Source organism: Diabrotica undecimpunctata, chromosome 8 (genome assembly GCF_040954645.1).
Source record: "Diabrotica undecimpunctata isolate CICGRU chromosome 8, icDiaUnde3, whole genome shotgun sequence".
Classification (NCBI taxonomy): Eukaryota; Metazoa; Arthropoda; class Insecta; order Coleoptera; family Chrysomelidae; genus Diabrotica; species Diabrotica undecimpunctata.
The window spans coordinates 120,103,477-120,119,921 of NC_092810.1; the positions used below are offsets into that span (position 1 = coordinate 120,103,477).

At 34.6% G+C, this 16,445-nt stretch overlaps 1 long non-coding RNA gene across 1 annotated transcript; it reads right to left on the reverse strand.

Annotated features, from left to right (window-relative positions):
* Window positions 1-8,035: 8,035 nt before the first annotated feature.
* On the reverse strand, window positions 8,036-9,786 carry LOC140448543 (uncharacterized). Its single transcript, XR_011951732.1, has 2 exons — window positions 9,300-9,786; window positions 8,036-8,926 (listed from the first exon to the last, which is right to left on the reverse strand). It is a non-coding gene; the product is annotated as an uncharacterized lncRNA (long non-coding RNA).
* Between the last annotated feature and the right edge of the window lie 6,659 nt (window positions 9,787-16,445).

Here is a 16,445-nt window from a genome sequence, read left to right on the forward strand (position 1 = left end):
ATAATGGTGAATTAAGTAAACAAAATAACATCAGTAGAAAGGAATGGTGACTATTTTAAACAAAGAACACATGGAAGATTTCAAACAGATATTAAATAAAAAATAAATCAGAATATATCAGAAAAGTAAATTCTTTTTTTTTAAATTATTTATTGACAAATATTCTACTAATGATAAGTTTACATTAAGGTAACATTACTTAATTAATTTACAATTGGTAAAAAAGGTGGCGACCTATTAACAACAAGGAAAGATGTATTGAATAGATGGATGGAATACTTTAACGAGGCACTTAATATAGAGGAAGCAGAAGAAAACCTGGAAGAAGAAATAGATGAGGTAAGGGGAACAGATGAAAGGGAAGAGGAACCACCAAAGATTCTTGAAATTAAAGTTGCATTTAAAAAACTAGCCAGAAACAAATCACCCGAAATAGATAATTTCTCAGCTGAACTTTATAAAGAAGGTGGTCACGATACCATAATGGCATTACAGTGGTTTAGAAACGAAATATGGACATAGAAATCCCTCCCCAATGATTGGAATATTGTAATACTTTTCACCATACACAAAAAAGGAGATATATTTAGATAGTATCATCCCTGAAACAAATTTTAGAAAAAACACTGGAATACGGCATTGATACTCATCAGATATTTATAGACTACAAAGCAGCCTACTACTCTGTGAATTGAAGAGAAACGTTCAAAGCAATTAAAGAGCTAGGAATACCAAATCAGTTGGTAAATTTAACAAAACTAACTCTTGAAAAAGTTGAATGTAGAGTACAAATTCAGGGGGAACTGTCTGAACACTTTAAAACAAGTAACAGGCTGCGCCAGGGTGACCCTCTCTCCTGTATACTGTTCAATCTGGTTTTGGAAAAAGTAATACGTACGTATGTCTGGTACGTATATCACAAATCACAACCACTGCTTCTATATATATAATAAATCAGTGCAAATCATTGCCTATGCTGATGATATCAATATTGTTGGGAGAATGGAAAACGCTGTACAAGAGGCGTATGTAGTATTAAAAGAATCAGCTACAAAAATGGGTTTAATAATAAATACCAATAAAACAAAGTATATGAAAATAAGTACGCAACCAAAAATCCTACGACTTCTTCTTATAGAAAACGACGTCATCGACGACACTGAAAATAATACTACCGCAGAGAAAAACCGCAGAATTTGCACGGTCAGCAGATGCTATTTTGAGCTTAATCTTCTCCTTAAATCCACAATTATATTGAGAAATACAAAAATAAAACTCTACAAAACAATAATACGCCCAGTCCTAACATATGGTTCAGAGATCTGGACTCTAACAAAAAGGAATGAAAACATGTTAGGATATTTCGAAAGAAAAGTACTAAGCCGAATCTATGGAGCAGTGAATGACAACGAAGTGTGGAGAAGACAATACAACTTCAAACTTTATAGAATATACCATCCATCCATCCAATGGCACTACAGGCCAAATCGGGCCTTGGCCTCCTTCAACAGGCTTCTCCAATCATTTCGATTTACCGCTGTTTTTTTCCATGAACGCGTTCCCAGGCAGTTCCTGGCATCCTCATCGACTTCGTCTTCCCATCTTTTTTTAGGTCTTCCAACAGGTATTTTTGCATTTCTTGCATTTAGTAATTTTTTGGGGATTCTATTCTCATGCATGCGGACCACGTGCCCTGCCCACCGTAATCTGCAGTTTAGTGTATTGTGCTAGAGTTGGTTCGTTATATTGCTCGTATATTTCTCTATTATACCTAATTCGCCAGTTGTTGTTTTCAAACACATCTAATGCATTTTGCCTAAACCCTGCTTGATATTCCCCGATGATTTTTTCCATGAGAGGTTGGAGTCTTCGATTAATGATGTTCGTGAGTATTTTGTATCCCGAACAAAGTAAAGAGATGCCTCTATAATTCTTACACAACAGTTTGTCTCCTTTTTTATGGATAGGGCAGATTATACTTTGCTTCCATTGTTGGGAGATTTTTTCTTCTATCCATATCTCTCGTATTAGCTGGTACATCTGTTGTGTCAAATTCTTTCCTCCTTGCTTGAGTAGTTCTGCCGGTGTTTTATCTATTCCCGGTGCTTTATGGCTTTTTTGTATGTGTATTGCCGTTTGTATCTCCTCTAGCGTTAGGAATCTAGTTAATTCATTTTCTTCTCCATCTTCCCCCAGTTCTTGTTGTTGTACCTCCCGACGTGTCTGCTGCTGCCTCTGTTGTTTTAATGGTGGTTGTGTCCCTTTGTTTAGTAATTCCTTAAAATATGTCATCCAGGTTCTCTTAATTTCGTCCATATCGCTAATGATTTCACCCTTCTTATTTTTGCAGAGGCTAGTCTTCGGTTTGTATCCCTGTCTTATATGTTTGATAAATTGGTATGCACTACGTGTTTAATTTTCCTTAAACTCCCTCTCTATGTTCAGTGTCCGTTGGTTTTCGTACTTTCTCTTTTTCTGCCTGCACAGTTTATCTGCTCTTCGTCTTTTGTTCTCAAGTTCCGTTTTTCTCTCTCTAGTACGTCTGAGTATGTAATTCTTATGTGCTTCATTTCTTTCCTGTATAGCTTGTTTGCATTCTTCATCGAACCATGTTTCTTCTCTCCGTTGTGTCTTTGCTCCTAGGACTTCTTTCGCTGTGTTGAGTATGATACTGCTTATGGTGTTCCATTGGTTTTCTATTTTGGAGTCTGCTCTGTTTTCGTCTAGTAATTTTTCATCCAATGTTCTCTCAAATCTTTCTTGTACCTCAGAGACTTTTAGGTTATCTAAGTTTAGTTTTTCTTTTTTTGGATATTTTTCCTTTACCTGTCGACTGATTTTGCATCTAAACCGTGTCTGTACTAGCAGATGGTCTGAGTCACAGCTTGCGCCACGTCTGCTTTTTACATCTAATATACTCGTCGCCATTCTTTTTTCAGCCAGTATATGGTCTATTTGATTGATTGTAATTCTGTCAGGTGATATCCAGGTGCCCTTATGTATGTCCCGATGTGGGAAGGCTGTCGAACTGATAATCATATTCTTTCCAGCTGCGAAATCTATTAGAAACTGACCATTCTCATTTGTCTCTCTGTGCTAACTATTTTCCTATTACCCCTATGTACTTTTCTTCTTTTCCGATCTTATCGTTTGTGTCGTCTATCACCATTTTCGTGTCATTTCTTGGTATTAAGTCATAGATTCGTTCTAGATCTTGATGGAATATACCAGGAACTAGATATCGTAAAACAAATTGAGATACGACTTTTGAGGTGGATAGGGCATGTAATTCTAATGGAACAAAATGACCCAACTAGAAAAACGCTTCTTGATAGACCCATTGGTCAGAGAAGAACGAGAAGAAACCGTCCATCACTGTCCACCTTACACTAGTCCGCGACACACGAGCACTGATACAGATTAAAATGTTACTAATAATTATCACTACAACTAAGGATGTTTTCTTCAATATTAATATACTTGATTAAGAATAAGCGTTTAGCTTTTAACTATAAGCTATGTAACAATGGCTAGGTATACTCAATACGCGAAAGTCTAAAACTCTTAAACCAGAAGTGCGTCGAATTTGATCGAATACGAAACTAACACTACGACAACTTTGATATTTCTATACAGAGGTAGGTAAAACTCACCTTTTGAATTCTTTCTAAGAAGAAAATTTTGGGAATTGGTCGGAGAAAGGTAATCTGTGAGTAAAAATATCTTTTGAATACATTTATCGGCTTTCATGAAAATTTGTTGGAGAATTTACCTCGGTAGATTCTAAGCCGTGTAAGTTAACTGCTACCAGTGGCGTAGCAACACTTGGATACATTCCTCACATAAATTTATCCAAAAGATGTTTTCATAATATATGTTAAATAATGCCGGTGACAGTATGTTACTCCGATGGATTTTAAAATCCATCGGAGTTAAAGCATGAAGAAGAGTTGCCAGAGACAGGATCAAAAGGCTTTAGCTCATAACGAGCTGTAATGCCACTGATGATGATGATGATGACAGTATCTTACCCTATCGAACTCCTTTTCCGACTGTGAAAATCGTGGACAGTTCATTTTGAAATCGCACTGTTGCTTTTTGTTGGAGATAATAGTTTGAGATTAGTCATATCATTACCATAGAATCCTGATGTTTTTAGGATATCGATTAGTTTTCCATGTGGTACATTATCAAATGCCTTCTCAAAATCATGAAATATACATAAAAATCGCAATTGACATCCCTGGCTCTCTGTATTAGAACTTGTAGATTTGTAGAGCCCTGTTCTGAATCCAAACTGAACTTCATTTAGATGTATTCTCTTCTAATTTGATGGTATGGTGTTGAATGGTAGTAAGGAGTACTTTAAGTATAGGGATCATCAAGCTAATTATTCTATTAAAATTTAACAGGGAAATTCACAGTGGTTTTCGCATTCTGTTAAAAGTAGACCGTGCAATTTCAATGCGGCATTTTATTTCTTTTGTCTGATCAATATCTTCTGTGATTCATGCTCTAAGGAAATTATACGAAGATATTTGCTCAATTTCTGTATCAACTAGTACTAGCTTAACTTTGATGTTTTGTGCTTTTGTAAATACCAATTTTCTTAAAATTTCTTTTTAGTCCATAATCGTTGCAATGTATATTTCATTCTTAAGTAAGGTGTTACAGTGCTTCTACTCAAGTGTTCCCGCCAAAAGGACGGTATCGCCAGCACGTGTTATGTTATTAAGTGCCTCACCGTTTATTATTAGGCCCCTTATTGATTTCGGAAACGATAATTCTGAGATGACTTCATTGTATATTTTATACAACAATGATAAATTACACCCTTAACGCACACCACGGAGAATGTGGATATCATGAGTCAGTTCATGTTCAACTTTTACTTTTGCTGTTTGATTCCAATAGAGGTTATATACAATTCTGATGTCTCTACTATTTATGTTTTTATTTAACAAAATTTCTTTAAGACAATTATACCGCACTCTGTCAAATGCCTTCTCAAAATTAATGAAACAGGCATATACTTCCTGATTCATATCTAGGCATCTCTGCAAAAGAACACCTACTGCAAACAGTGCCATCCCATGTTCCCAGACCTTTCCTAAATCCTATTTGTGTATTACTTATGCCTTCATATAATTTCATATGTATTCTATTGTGAATTACCTTTAAAAACAATTTCAAGACATGACTCATTAAGGCTATGGTGCGTTGTTCATTAGTATGCGTTCATAACGAGGCGCCGACCCTCGATCGGACCATAGGATGGTATTATATTATCATCGCCACGTAGAATAAATGCATTATTTTAAATGCGAGCGTTCACTGTCAGTGCTATGCTCTAGGGGAGGATACCATGCCATGGTCTCCGTTGTAACGGCTAGCTCACCCATTGCACATTGAAACCCCTCAGGGGTGATGTTCGGCATAAACTAACTTAATTTGAGAAATCGGGAATTATTAATAAAATAATTTCTTTAACACATATCTTTATTTATTTATATTTTAATAATTCAAAATGTAATAACAATTAAATTGAGGTTCTAACAACAGGGAATTAAGCATCTATATACAAAATCTCAAGAAATAAAGAAACTTAGCTCTACTCTATGAGAAATCCTCCTGCCGTTTCCTTCTCAACTCGGACCATACAATGTCTACAAAAACCACGCCGCTAAGCCGAAACCATGTGGATCCCTCTCCAATCCAAAGCCATGCGGACTTTCAAAATCGAGATGGATTTCTTATTCCAAAAAAAACAATTTCATTTTTGTATTCTTCAAGGTGGATTCTCTTGAATAAAAACCAAGATGGATTCTCTTGAATAAAAACCAAGGTGGCTAGAAAAACAAAAGCCGCTATAAAACTCGTCATGCCACGAGTTTTGTCCAACAACAGAAGAATTCTCGCAAGCGGAAAGCTCTTCTCCCCGAGACCTGTATACCGATCCAGAATTCTCTGATGTTGCCAAAACTCACAAATTAATAATTGTAATTAATAGATAAATTATTAAATGAAAAATGAAAAAGACAAAGTTGTGCGATAAATACGATTTATATTGAATTATTATTATTACAGCAAAGGTAAAAAGAAAATAAAAATTGTAAGCAGTGTTTAAGTACTTGCGTACACAAAATTATACGAAAAACTAAAAGTGTTCTTGATTAAAGTATGAAAATATGTTGTTGTAAAAAGAGCAAAGTATTAACTTACCCAGACCGTTGGAAGTTTCTGACCACGAGGACTTATATTTTTAATAATAATACCTTCTCGTTTGCTGGTTCATTTTAAAAAGAAATTAAATCGGGTCGGATTGATAGAAGTAAATTATTTAGGAGTGGGGTTTCTGTTTCTTGTACGATAAAGTAAGCGAAGGTAGGGCTACGAGGGGACTTAAGAAATTAATCAGCGGATTTATTTGTAATAGGAAAATATTGAAATAAAATATAGGAATACAAACAAAGGAAAAGAACTTATTATCAATAAAAATCAAATAGTATGCGCAGAAAATAGTGGAAAGTACTTTGAAATTAATAAGAACAAAAATGTAACGTTTTAAACGTTACACACTCCCCCCACCAGGAAAAAAAAATTTTGAAGACTGACTGAAAAATTTTTGAGAAATACTAATCAGAAAGCAGAACTAAGAGAAAACAAGAACAGAAGGCAAAATAAGACAATAGTACAAATACCCAAAGAAGAAGGCTTAAAAGTGACACAGAAAAATAAAAAGAAGTGGGAAATACCGAACGTGACTCCTATAAAATAAATATATTCGAATCATAAGGAATACAAAACTCTACTTCATAAGAGACGATCAAGAAAAAAAAATACGAAGGATCATACAATGCACATTGTAAAATAAAAATCTAGAAACGACCTATCTACAACGTGAAATAACAGAATACAACTTTTAATTTGAATTAAAGATGCAAAAAATTAGAAATCGAAACTACAACATATTTCTATAAAAGTTTTACAGATCCGAAATGTGAACACACTAAGTAACAATATTTTTTGTCTTTTTTTTTAAACTGCTGAACATATTATAAATAATAGTGATAATGTAATCAAAAAGTGCTGTGTTTAGTTATATTAATCAAGATTTGCTGTAACAATTAAATTCTGCAATATAGAGAAAAAAAAACTGTCTTTTACTTTTAAATTGAAGAGCGAGATTTTATGGCTGAAATTAAAACAATATTTGCATATCACGGTTAATCCGTTAAAGGTAACAAAAATAACAAGAAACAAATAATAGCTAATATCTCAAAGATACTCATGAAATTTTATTTATTTATTTTTTTTTTTAATTAAATTAATATTATTGTCAACAAAAATCAAATAGTGATTTATAGTGTCACCGCACTAAAAAAACTATTCTAAAACTATAACTCTTAATAAAGTTTAGTGAAAAAAAAAATGAACTAATAATTCTTAAAACAAAAATAACAAGTTCTATTTTAAGTGTAAATTATTATACACCGTCAAATTAATAATAAGTTGGGGTAGGTAACTAAACGTATCCCAGGAAAAATTTAATCAGTATTAATAAAATTTGCTAACTATACTGGTCTAATACATAAAATTGTATTAGTTAAATAAAAATTACTAAATAAAATTATTCCAGTATAGATTAATTAAGTTAAGGTAAATATTTACAAAAGTATGAGTCTCAATATGTTATGCTACTAATAATCATTGAAAACAAAATAAATGAATAAATATAATCGTTTAAACAGGAAATAATAACATAATCTAAGATCCTATATAGATTTGAAGAAGAAAAAGAAACAAAATTTAATTTCTCGATATTATGTCTTCCTAAATATACTACGAAAACACTCTGTTATTGAGATCTAAAACGAGTGGAAATAAAGAATACGATGCTCAATTATACCAAGAAAATTGTTTTGGACGCCAGTATATTTTTGATAAAAATATACAAAAACTAGTGTATGTGGTTGAAATAGATAGAACAAACACAAATATAAATAGAAGATAAACTGCCATAGTTTTTCTGTTAAAATGGAAACGATGATTACGCACAAATTAGAAAACTGCATAATGCATGAACCATGCGGAAAAAATACGACCAAAGGGTGCATAGTTTTATTAAAAGCTAGCAAAAATTACTCCAAAACGCCATAAATTTACACTAGAGTCTCATGAAGAGTAATGCATAAAATTACTTTAGTTTCAGAAGAGGGAACGTGTCTTGACACTAAAATAAGTTAACTTAACCTATACTATAGGAAAAGCAACTCAACCGAGATAGTTATAGAATAACTACTGGTTAATTAACAATCAACAAAATCAACAAATAATAGAATATCCAGAATGTATTATAAATCAATATCATCCTAGAGAATAAAATAAAGAATAATCAACCACAAAAAATCAACCACGTTGGGCGCCAATTGTGTAACGGCTAGCTCACCCATTGCACATTGAAACCCCTCAGGGGTGATGTTCGGCATAAACTAACTTAATTTGAGAAATCGGGAATTATTAATAAAATAATTTCTTTAACACATATCTTTATTTATTTATATTTTAATAATTCAAAATGTAATAACAATTAAATTGAGGTTCTAACAACAGGGAATTAAGCATCTATATACAAAATCTCAAGAAATAAAGAAACTTAGCTCTACTCTATGAGAAATCCTCCTGCCGTTTCCTTCTCAACTCGGACCATACAATGTCTACAAAAACCATGCCGCTAAGCCGAAACCATGTGGATCCCTCTCCAATCCAAAGCCATGCGGACTTTCAAAATCGAGATGGATTTCTTATTCCAAAAAAAACAATTTCATTTTTGTATTCTTCAAGGTGGATTCTCTTGAATAAAAACCAAGATGGATTCTCTTGAATAAAAACCAAGGTGGATTCTCTTGAATAAAAACCAAGGTGGCTAGAAAAACAAAAGCCGCTATAAAACTCGTCATGGCACGAGTTTTGTCCAACAACAGAAGAATTCTGGCAAGCGGAAAGCTCTTCTCTCCGAGACCTGTATACCGATCCAGAATTCTCTGATGTTGCCAAAACTCACAAATTAATAATTGTAATTAATAGATAAATTATTAAATGAAAACTGAAAAAGACAAAGTTGTGCGATAAATACGATTTATATTGAATTATTATTATTACAGCAAAGGTAAAAAGAAAATAAAAATTGTAAGCAGTGTTTAAGTACTTGCGTACACAAAATTATACGAAAAACTAAAAGTGTTCTTGATTAAAGTATGAAAATATGTTGTTGTAAAAAGAGCAAAGTATTAACTTACCCAGACCGTTGGAAGTTTCTGACCACGAGGACTTATATTTTTAATAATAATACCTTCTCGTTTGCTGGTTCATTTTAAAAAGAAATTAAATCGGGTCGGATTGATAGAAGTAAATTATTTAGGAGTGGGGTTTCTGTTTCTTGTACGATAAAGTAAGCGAAGGTAGGGCTACGAGGGGACTTAAGAAATTAATCAGCGGATTTATTTGTAATAGGAAAATATTGAAATAAAATATAGGAATACAAACAAAGGAAAAAGAACTTATTATCAATAAAAATCAAATAGTATGCGCAGAAAATAGTGGAAAGTACTTTGAAATTAATAAGAACAAAAATGTAACGTTTTAAACGTTACACCGTAATGAACGCACTCTTATTACACTTCTGTGCATTGGATTTTTTGGGAAGAAGTATAAATGTAGATTGCAGCCATTCTTTAGGTATTATATCTGTTCTATATATGGTATTGAATAGATCCAAAAGGTCAATAGATTTAATATCCACAATTTTCGTAAGTAATCGAGTAATTCGATGGAAACTTCATCAGACCCGAGAGATGTACCACTTTTAGCTTGTTCCATTGCATATTAAATGCACCTTAAAAATCTGTTGATGCTCCTGTTCTGTCTTTGTCTTTATAAAGCTGTGCTTATATATATATATATATATATATATATATATATATATATATATATATATATATATATATATATATATGTATATATATATATAAATACCTAAATTAAAAGGAATCTTCAAAGTGATAGTTGTACCTTATTCTGGTGAAACACAAAACATTCAGCATAAGCAAACTGTCCGTATCTTTAAAATGTAAAGGGCTTCCCCCATGTTAGCCGAACCAGATTTATTAAGAATAAAAACTGTTTCATATGACTAGCAGGCTATCAGTCTTTAAAATTAAAATTTTTGTGAATAATTTCTTTAGAAATAAAAGTATTCTTATTTAAGCAATGGATTCGACCGTTACTTGATGGAAATTCATTTTATCTAACAATAAAACACTGAAAACTTTTATTTTCAACACTTTCACGAAATTTATTTTAAATTATTATCACTACATCTGTTTCGGCCAAAGTGCCTTTCTCAAGTGATCCATTTTTGGTATGTGTTTACACTGCATATTCTTTAACTGAATAAGTTGAAGAGGGGAAAACTGTTTGTCTCAAGTTGGTCATTCAGAAGTATGTCTGTAATTTTTTGTTATCCATAGATTCTAATAAAGATAGCTTAAGGCCTTTATTTTGAATGTGAAGAATTTGAAAATCGTCATTAAAAGAATGATTATAGTCTAGAAGGTAAAGTAGAGTCTGTTTTTCTATTATTACAAGCTCTTTTATGTTCTGCTATACGTTTGATAAAAGTTCTACCAGTTTGACCGATGTAAGTTTTGTGGGCAGTCGACACATTTAAGTTTGTATGCACCACTGTGTAATTGCTTTTTCTTTTGGCTCTTGTTGTTCTTAATATATTGGCCTAAGTTGTTGTTTGTTCTAACAGCTGGTGTTATTCCTTTCTTTTTTATGTATTTAGCTGTTTTTGATGATATCTTTGTTTTATATGTAATTGTGCAAAACGTACTAGGTTTTTTCTCTGTTGGAGGAAATACTAATTTCAGGACTTTCTTATGCAGTTTTTGGTTTAAAATTTTGTTTATTGTCTGTTCGTTGTAGCCATTGTTTACTGCTATTTTCTTAATGATATTCAGTTCTTTTTTGACATGGGACAAGAAGTTATTCTTATTTTCATTATTTTATATTATATTATATTTCATTATTCAAGAGACTATTATTTCCTAGTATTTTTCGAGGATCTATTCGGTTGAATTTTGTCATGGAGCTTTGACTAATGTAAATTCCCTTTCAGAGAGCAATAACGAGTGTTTCTCTACCGGAAAATATCGTTGAGCCCGTATTTTTCGTGAACTCAGGACATAAAAGATAAGTAACTACAGCAGATTTATTTGAGGTAAAAGCAATAAGCTCAGCTAATATTAAATAACAAGGATATTGATTTTTTGCCATATTATTTTTATTGTCTATACATATCTGTACATAACCTATACTAAATACTCTTAGGTATAGAATAAAAAAACACCCTGATACAGAATCATTAATGGTAAATATGACACTATATACATATAGTGCAATATGTGTATATATGTATATATATATATATATATATATATATATATATATATATATATATATATATATATATATATATATATATATTGATTTATAGTATCAGCAATCGGTCAGGAAATAAAACTCTATTTGTTCAGTCTCAATATTTCGTCACGATTTTGTGACTTCTTCAGGAGAAAACTGTAAATTTATTAGAATAATTAATGATTATATGTAAACAAAATGAATATTTTTAATACTTACAACTAAAAGAATGAAAATTTAAATTTTTTTGGCATATCTAAATAAATGACATATTTGTTTGATTTTATTTAGGAGTTATGGTAACCGCAATATTTTATAGAGTGAATTCCCGTTGTACAATTTTCAGCGAGTAGGTTAAAATAAACAATTACTATGACAGTATTATTCATTTTATAAAGTGGAAAGATGGAATTAATAGAATTGAGAAAGAATCAGGAACACGATAAATTGATCTATTAAATGTAATTGATGGTATGTAGTCAGTTACTGCAATACTGATATTTAGGAATGTAATAAAATTATAGGTACAGTTACTAGAGAATTACTAAGTTTGTGTTTAAAGGTTAAGATCTATCATATTGTAGCGTTTTTAAATAAAACGAGCGGTTCGAATTTATATACATATATTTATTTATAAGTTTACAGTTCGGTACTCTCTTATCGACTAACTCTACTTCTAAAATCGCGTCATATATATACCAAAAGTATTAAGTTCCAGAACATTCGGGAGTTGTCCCACCTCTAATTTTGCCTACGTGACCTGTTGTTCTCTCTCGCACTCGATACACGGAGAAGCTTCTGGAAGGGTATTAAAAATGCAATGCAACCGTTACCTGGGCCATCTCGAAAGCATGTTCGTAACACTGCTCCCCTCTTAAATCTGACCGTCCCGATCAGCAACTCTATATGTAGGCACAGGATGGCGGAATCTACAGGACTCTCCAGCTCTGCATGAACCCTTTAGAAAGAAATAACAGTCTACTGACTTTGAAGGATACGATTTCATCGGGTTAATGCAACACACAGTAATTCCTACGCCGGTTTCTCGGAAGATCACTTCAAGCATGCTTCTGACAATCTTCCAGTCCAGATTATCTAGTGCATGACCTATCTTGGGTAAGGCCAAATTCTTGATGTCGTAATTGCACACAATTTTCTTCAAATTAGTTAGAGCACGCCATATATCCTCGTAGCTTGCCCTGTCTGTATACGACTTCCTGGTCACCATATACAGCAAAGATCGAGAACCATCTTCTAATCTCAGTACTCTTCCAACTTTAGGCTGCTGGTTTTTTAACTCGTCCAAACGACCGAATTTCTTATAAAATACAGATGAGATTCCTTTAGTCATCTCAAGATCTTGGGTAACACAGTGGGCTAGAGAGACGTTATGCGGAACCCTAAAAAGATCCTGCTGAACTTCTCTGGTCACGCCGAATCTAGCACTCTTTCTCTCTGCGTAATTTGACATAAATTCATTAAAGCTTGGTCGCCGGTCATCTTTGATCTCATGTTGAAGGGTTCGTGCTTCTTCTGTTTCATTTGAGCCAGCATATGGTGCAAGACGATTTATGTGAACTACTTTTGGTTTACCTTTCGGCAACTTCTTAATTCGGTATATTACGTCATTTATTTTCTTTTTAATTTCATATGGACCTTCCCATTGTCTTTGCAGTTTGGGAGACAAGCCTCGACGACGTTGCGGATTATAAAGCCAAACAAGATCACCTACTTCATAGCTTTCACTCTTGCATCGAGAATCATATTGATCTTTCATTCTGTCACTGGCTATCTGGATGTGTTGTCGGGCAAGTTCATGAATGTTGTTCATTCTTAACTTCAGGCGGTCGACATAATCTTCGCTTGCAACATGTTCTTCGGAAGGTCTGCAGCCAAACTCTAGGTCGCAGGGTAAACGAACTTCACGACCTAACATCAGGCAGGTTGGAGTCTGGCCTGTAGTTTCATTCACGGCCGAGCGGTAGGCCATTAGGAATAAATGAATGTGCTGGTCCCAATCTCTTTGATGTTCCGATACAACTTTGGACAGGTGTTTACCCATTGTTCGGTTCATTCTCTCGACCATTCCATCTGATTGAGGATGCAGGGGTGTCGTTCTGGTCTTATTGACACCAATCAATTTACAGACGTTTTGGAAAAGGGTTGACTCGAAGTTTCGCCCTTGGTCGGAGTGGATCTCCAAAGGAACACCAAATCGGCTAAAGAATTCTTTAACAAGTACCTCTGCAACGGTAGCAGCTTCTTGATTTGGTATCGCATAGGCCTCAGTCCATTTCGTAAAATAATCCATGGCTACCAGGATATATTTATTTCCATCATTTGTCTCTGGAAGTGGACCTGCAATGTCGATTGCTACTCTTTCCATAGGACTACCAACATTGTACTGTCTCATGGGTGCCCTCTTTTTACCAGCTGGACCATTACTGGTTGCACACAGTTCACATTTCCGGCACCATCTTCTTACATCATCTTTACAGTTCACCCAATAGAACCGTTCTCGAACCTTTTGCAGAGTCTTCGTGATACCAAAGTGTCCACCTGATGCACCGTCATGCAACTGACGCAATACTTCTGACACTTTACTTTTAGGTACAATTAACTGAAGCTTAGTTTCTGTACCATCATCGTTCTCAAAGGTTCTATACAGAAGATCATCTTTCAGCACTAGGCAATTCCATTGGCTCCAGTAACACTTGACTTCTGGACTACATGCACTAATGTCTTGCCAAGAAGGTCTCTCACTTCGACGCATCCAATCCAATACTCTTTTTATACATGGATCATCTGCTTGAGCGTCTTGTAGCTGTTGAGGCTTCCATTGCTCATTAATGACGGTGGTTCGTCTCACGGGGCAAAGTCGTTCTTCTAATTTAAGACAGTGATTACAATTTGCACTGCACGGTCGTCTCGAAAGGGCATCAGCATTGGAATGAACTCTGCCAGCCCTGTGTTCGATCTCGTAATCATATTCTTGTAATCGTTCTAACCATCTTGCCATCTGGCCCTCTGGATTACGAAATTGTAGGAGCCATTTTAGAGCAGCGTGATCCGTGCGAAGGAGAAACTTTCTGCCATACAAGTATTTATGGAAATGCTCACAAGCCTTCACTACGCCTAGCAATTCTCTTCTGGTAACGCAATAGTTTCTTTCTGGTTTTGACAAGACTTTGCTAAAGTAAGCGATGACTTTTTCCTGCCCATCTTGGATTTGGGAAAGAACAGCTCCTATTGCACTGTTGCTTGCATCGGTGTCCAACACAAATTTTCCTGCCTGTCTAGGGTAGCTTAAAATCGGTGCGCTGATCAGAGCCACTTGTAAGTGTTCAAAAGCTCTTTGACACTCTTCGCTCCATGTATATTCTTTGCCTTCTTCTGTCAACTTTGTTAATGGCTTGGAGATATTGGCAAATCCTTTGACAAAACGGCGGTAATATGTACATAGGCCAAGAAAACTTCTAATTTCGTGTTTATCTCTTGGTATTGGCCAATCCTTAATTGCTGCAAGTTTTTCAGGATCAGCTGTTACACCATTACTTGCTACAATATGTCCCAAGTACTTCACTTCTCGTCGAAACAAGTGACATTTCTTCGGACTCAACTTCAGATTCGCTGCCCGCAATCGTTGAAAGACTTCTGATAGATTATTGGCATGTTCATCGAAGGATCTTCCAACTACAATTACATCATCCAAATAAACCAGGCATGTTTTCCATGTTAGACCTCTTAAAACTGCATCCATTAATCTTTCAAATGTGGCCGGAGCATTACATAAACCAAAGGGCATAACTGTGAACTGCCAAAGCCCTGATCCTATGGAGAATGCGGTTTTTTCACGATCAGCTGGCTCCATGTCTACTTGCCAATATCCACTTTTCAGATCGAGTGTGGAGAACCAACGAGAACCAGAAAGTGTATCCAAAGTATCGTCTATTCTGGGCAAAGGATAACTATCTTTTTTAGTTACTGCATTGAGCTGTCGGTAGTCAATACAAAAACGTGTTGAACCATCTTTCTTCTTTACTAGGACTACTGGTGATGTCCATGGACTGTTTGATGGTTCAATTACCCCTTGTTTGTTCATATCTTTGATGATGTCTTCGGCTTCATCTCTTTTCGCAAATGGAAGTCGTCGAGGCTGTTGTCTGATTGGCTGAGCGTCTCCGGTATTAATTTTATGCTTTACTATGCTTGTTTTGCCATTATCCTTCTTATCCATGGCAAAAACATCTTGAAATTCTATCAGCATAGACTTCACTTTTTTAGTTCGTTCATCATCAAGATCTTGGCACGTTTTAATCATCGTCTCAACAAGCTCCTTTGGATACTTAGATTTCGACGGTTTCTCATTAGTATTTATGGAACAAATCGAAGCCACGGGAACACACTGTCCGATCAAAGTTCTTTTACTTAACTTAATAGCAGTTCCCTTTAAATTCATAACTCTTACAGGAACGACATCTCGAATTCTCACCAAAGCTTTTGCCGTTAGGAACTCGGCATTATTCACATCTTCGACCATCCTTAAACTTCCCTCTCGGCAGTAACCATCAGGTCTGGTCATCAAAATTTTCTCACTATTACCGGGTATTGTTACGTCACAAGTAGTTATTAAGCTGATAACATCTTCTTTGTCTTCATGAAACGGCAACTCTTCACCACTGATCTCGAGAACTCCATCTTTGACATTCAATACAGCCCCAACTTTCCTTAGTAAATCCATCCCCAATATGAACTCATCGGAGATCTCTGCAATTAATACTGTATGTTTCACTGTGGTCTGGCCAATGGATACTGACATATTAGCCTCGCCATATGTATTAATTATCTCACCAGTTGCTGTTCTAAGCTTTACTGTTGCAGGCAATAATTTAAGATGGCCTCGTACTACTTCTGGCCGTGCAATAGTTCTCGTTGCACCTGTATCTACCAAAAACGAT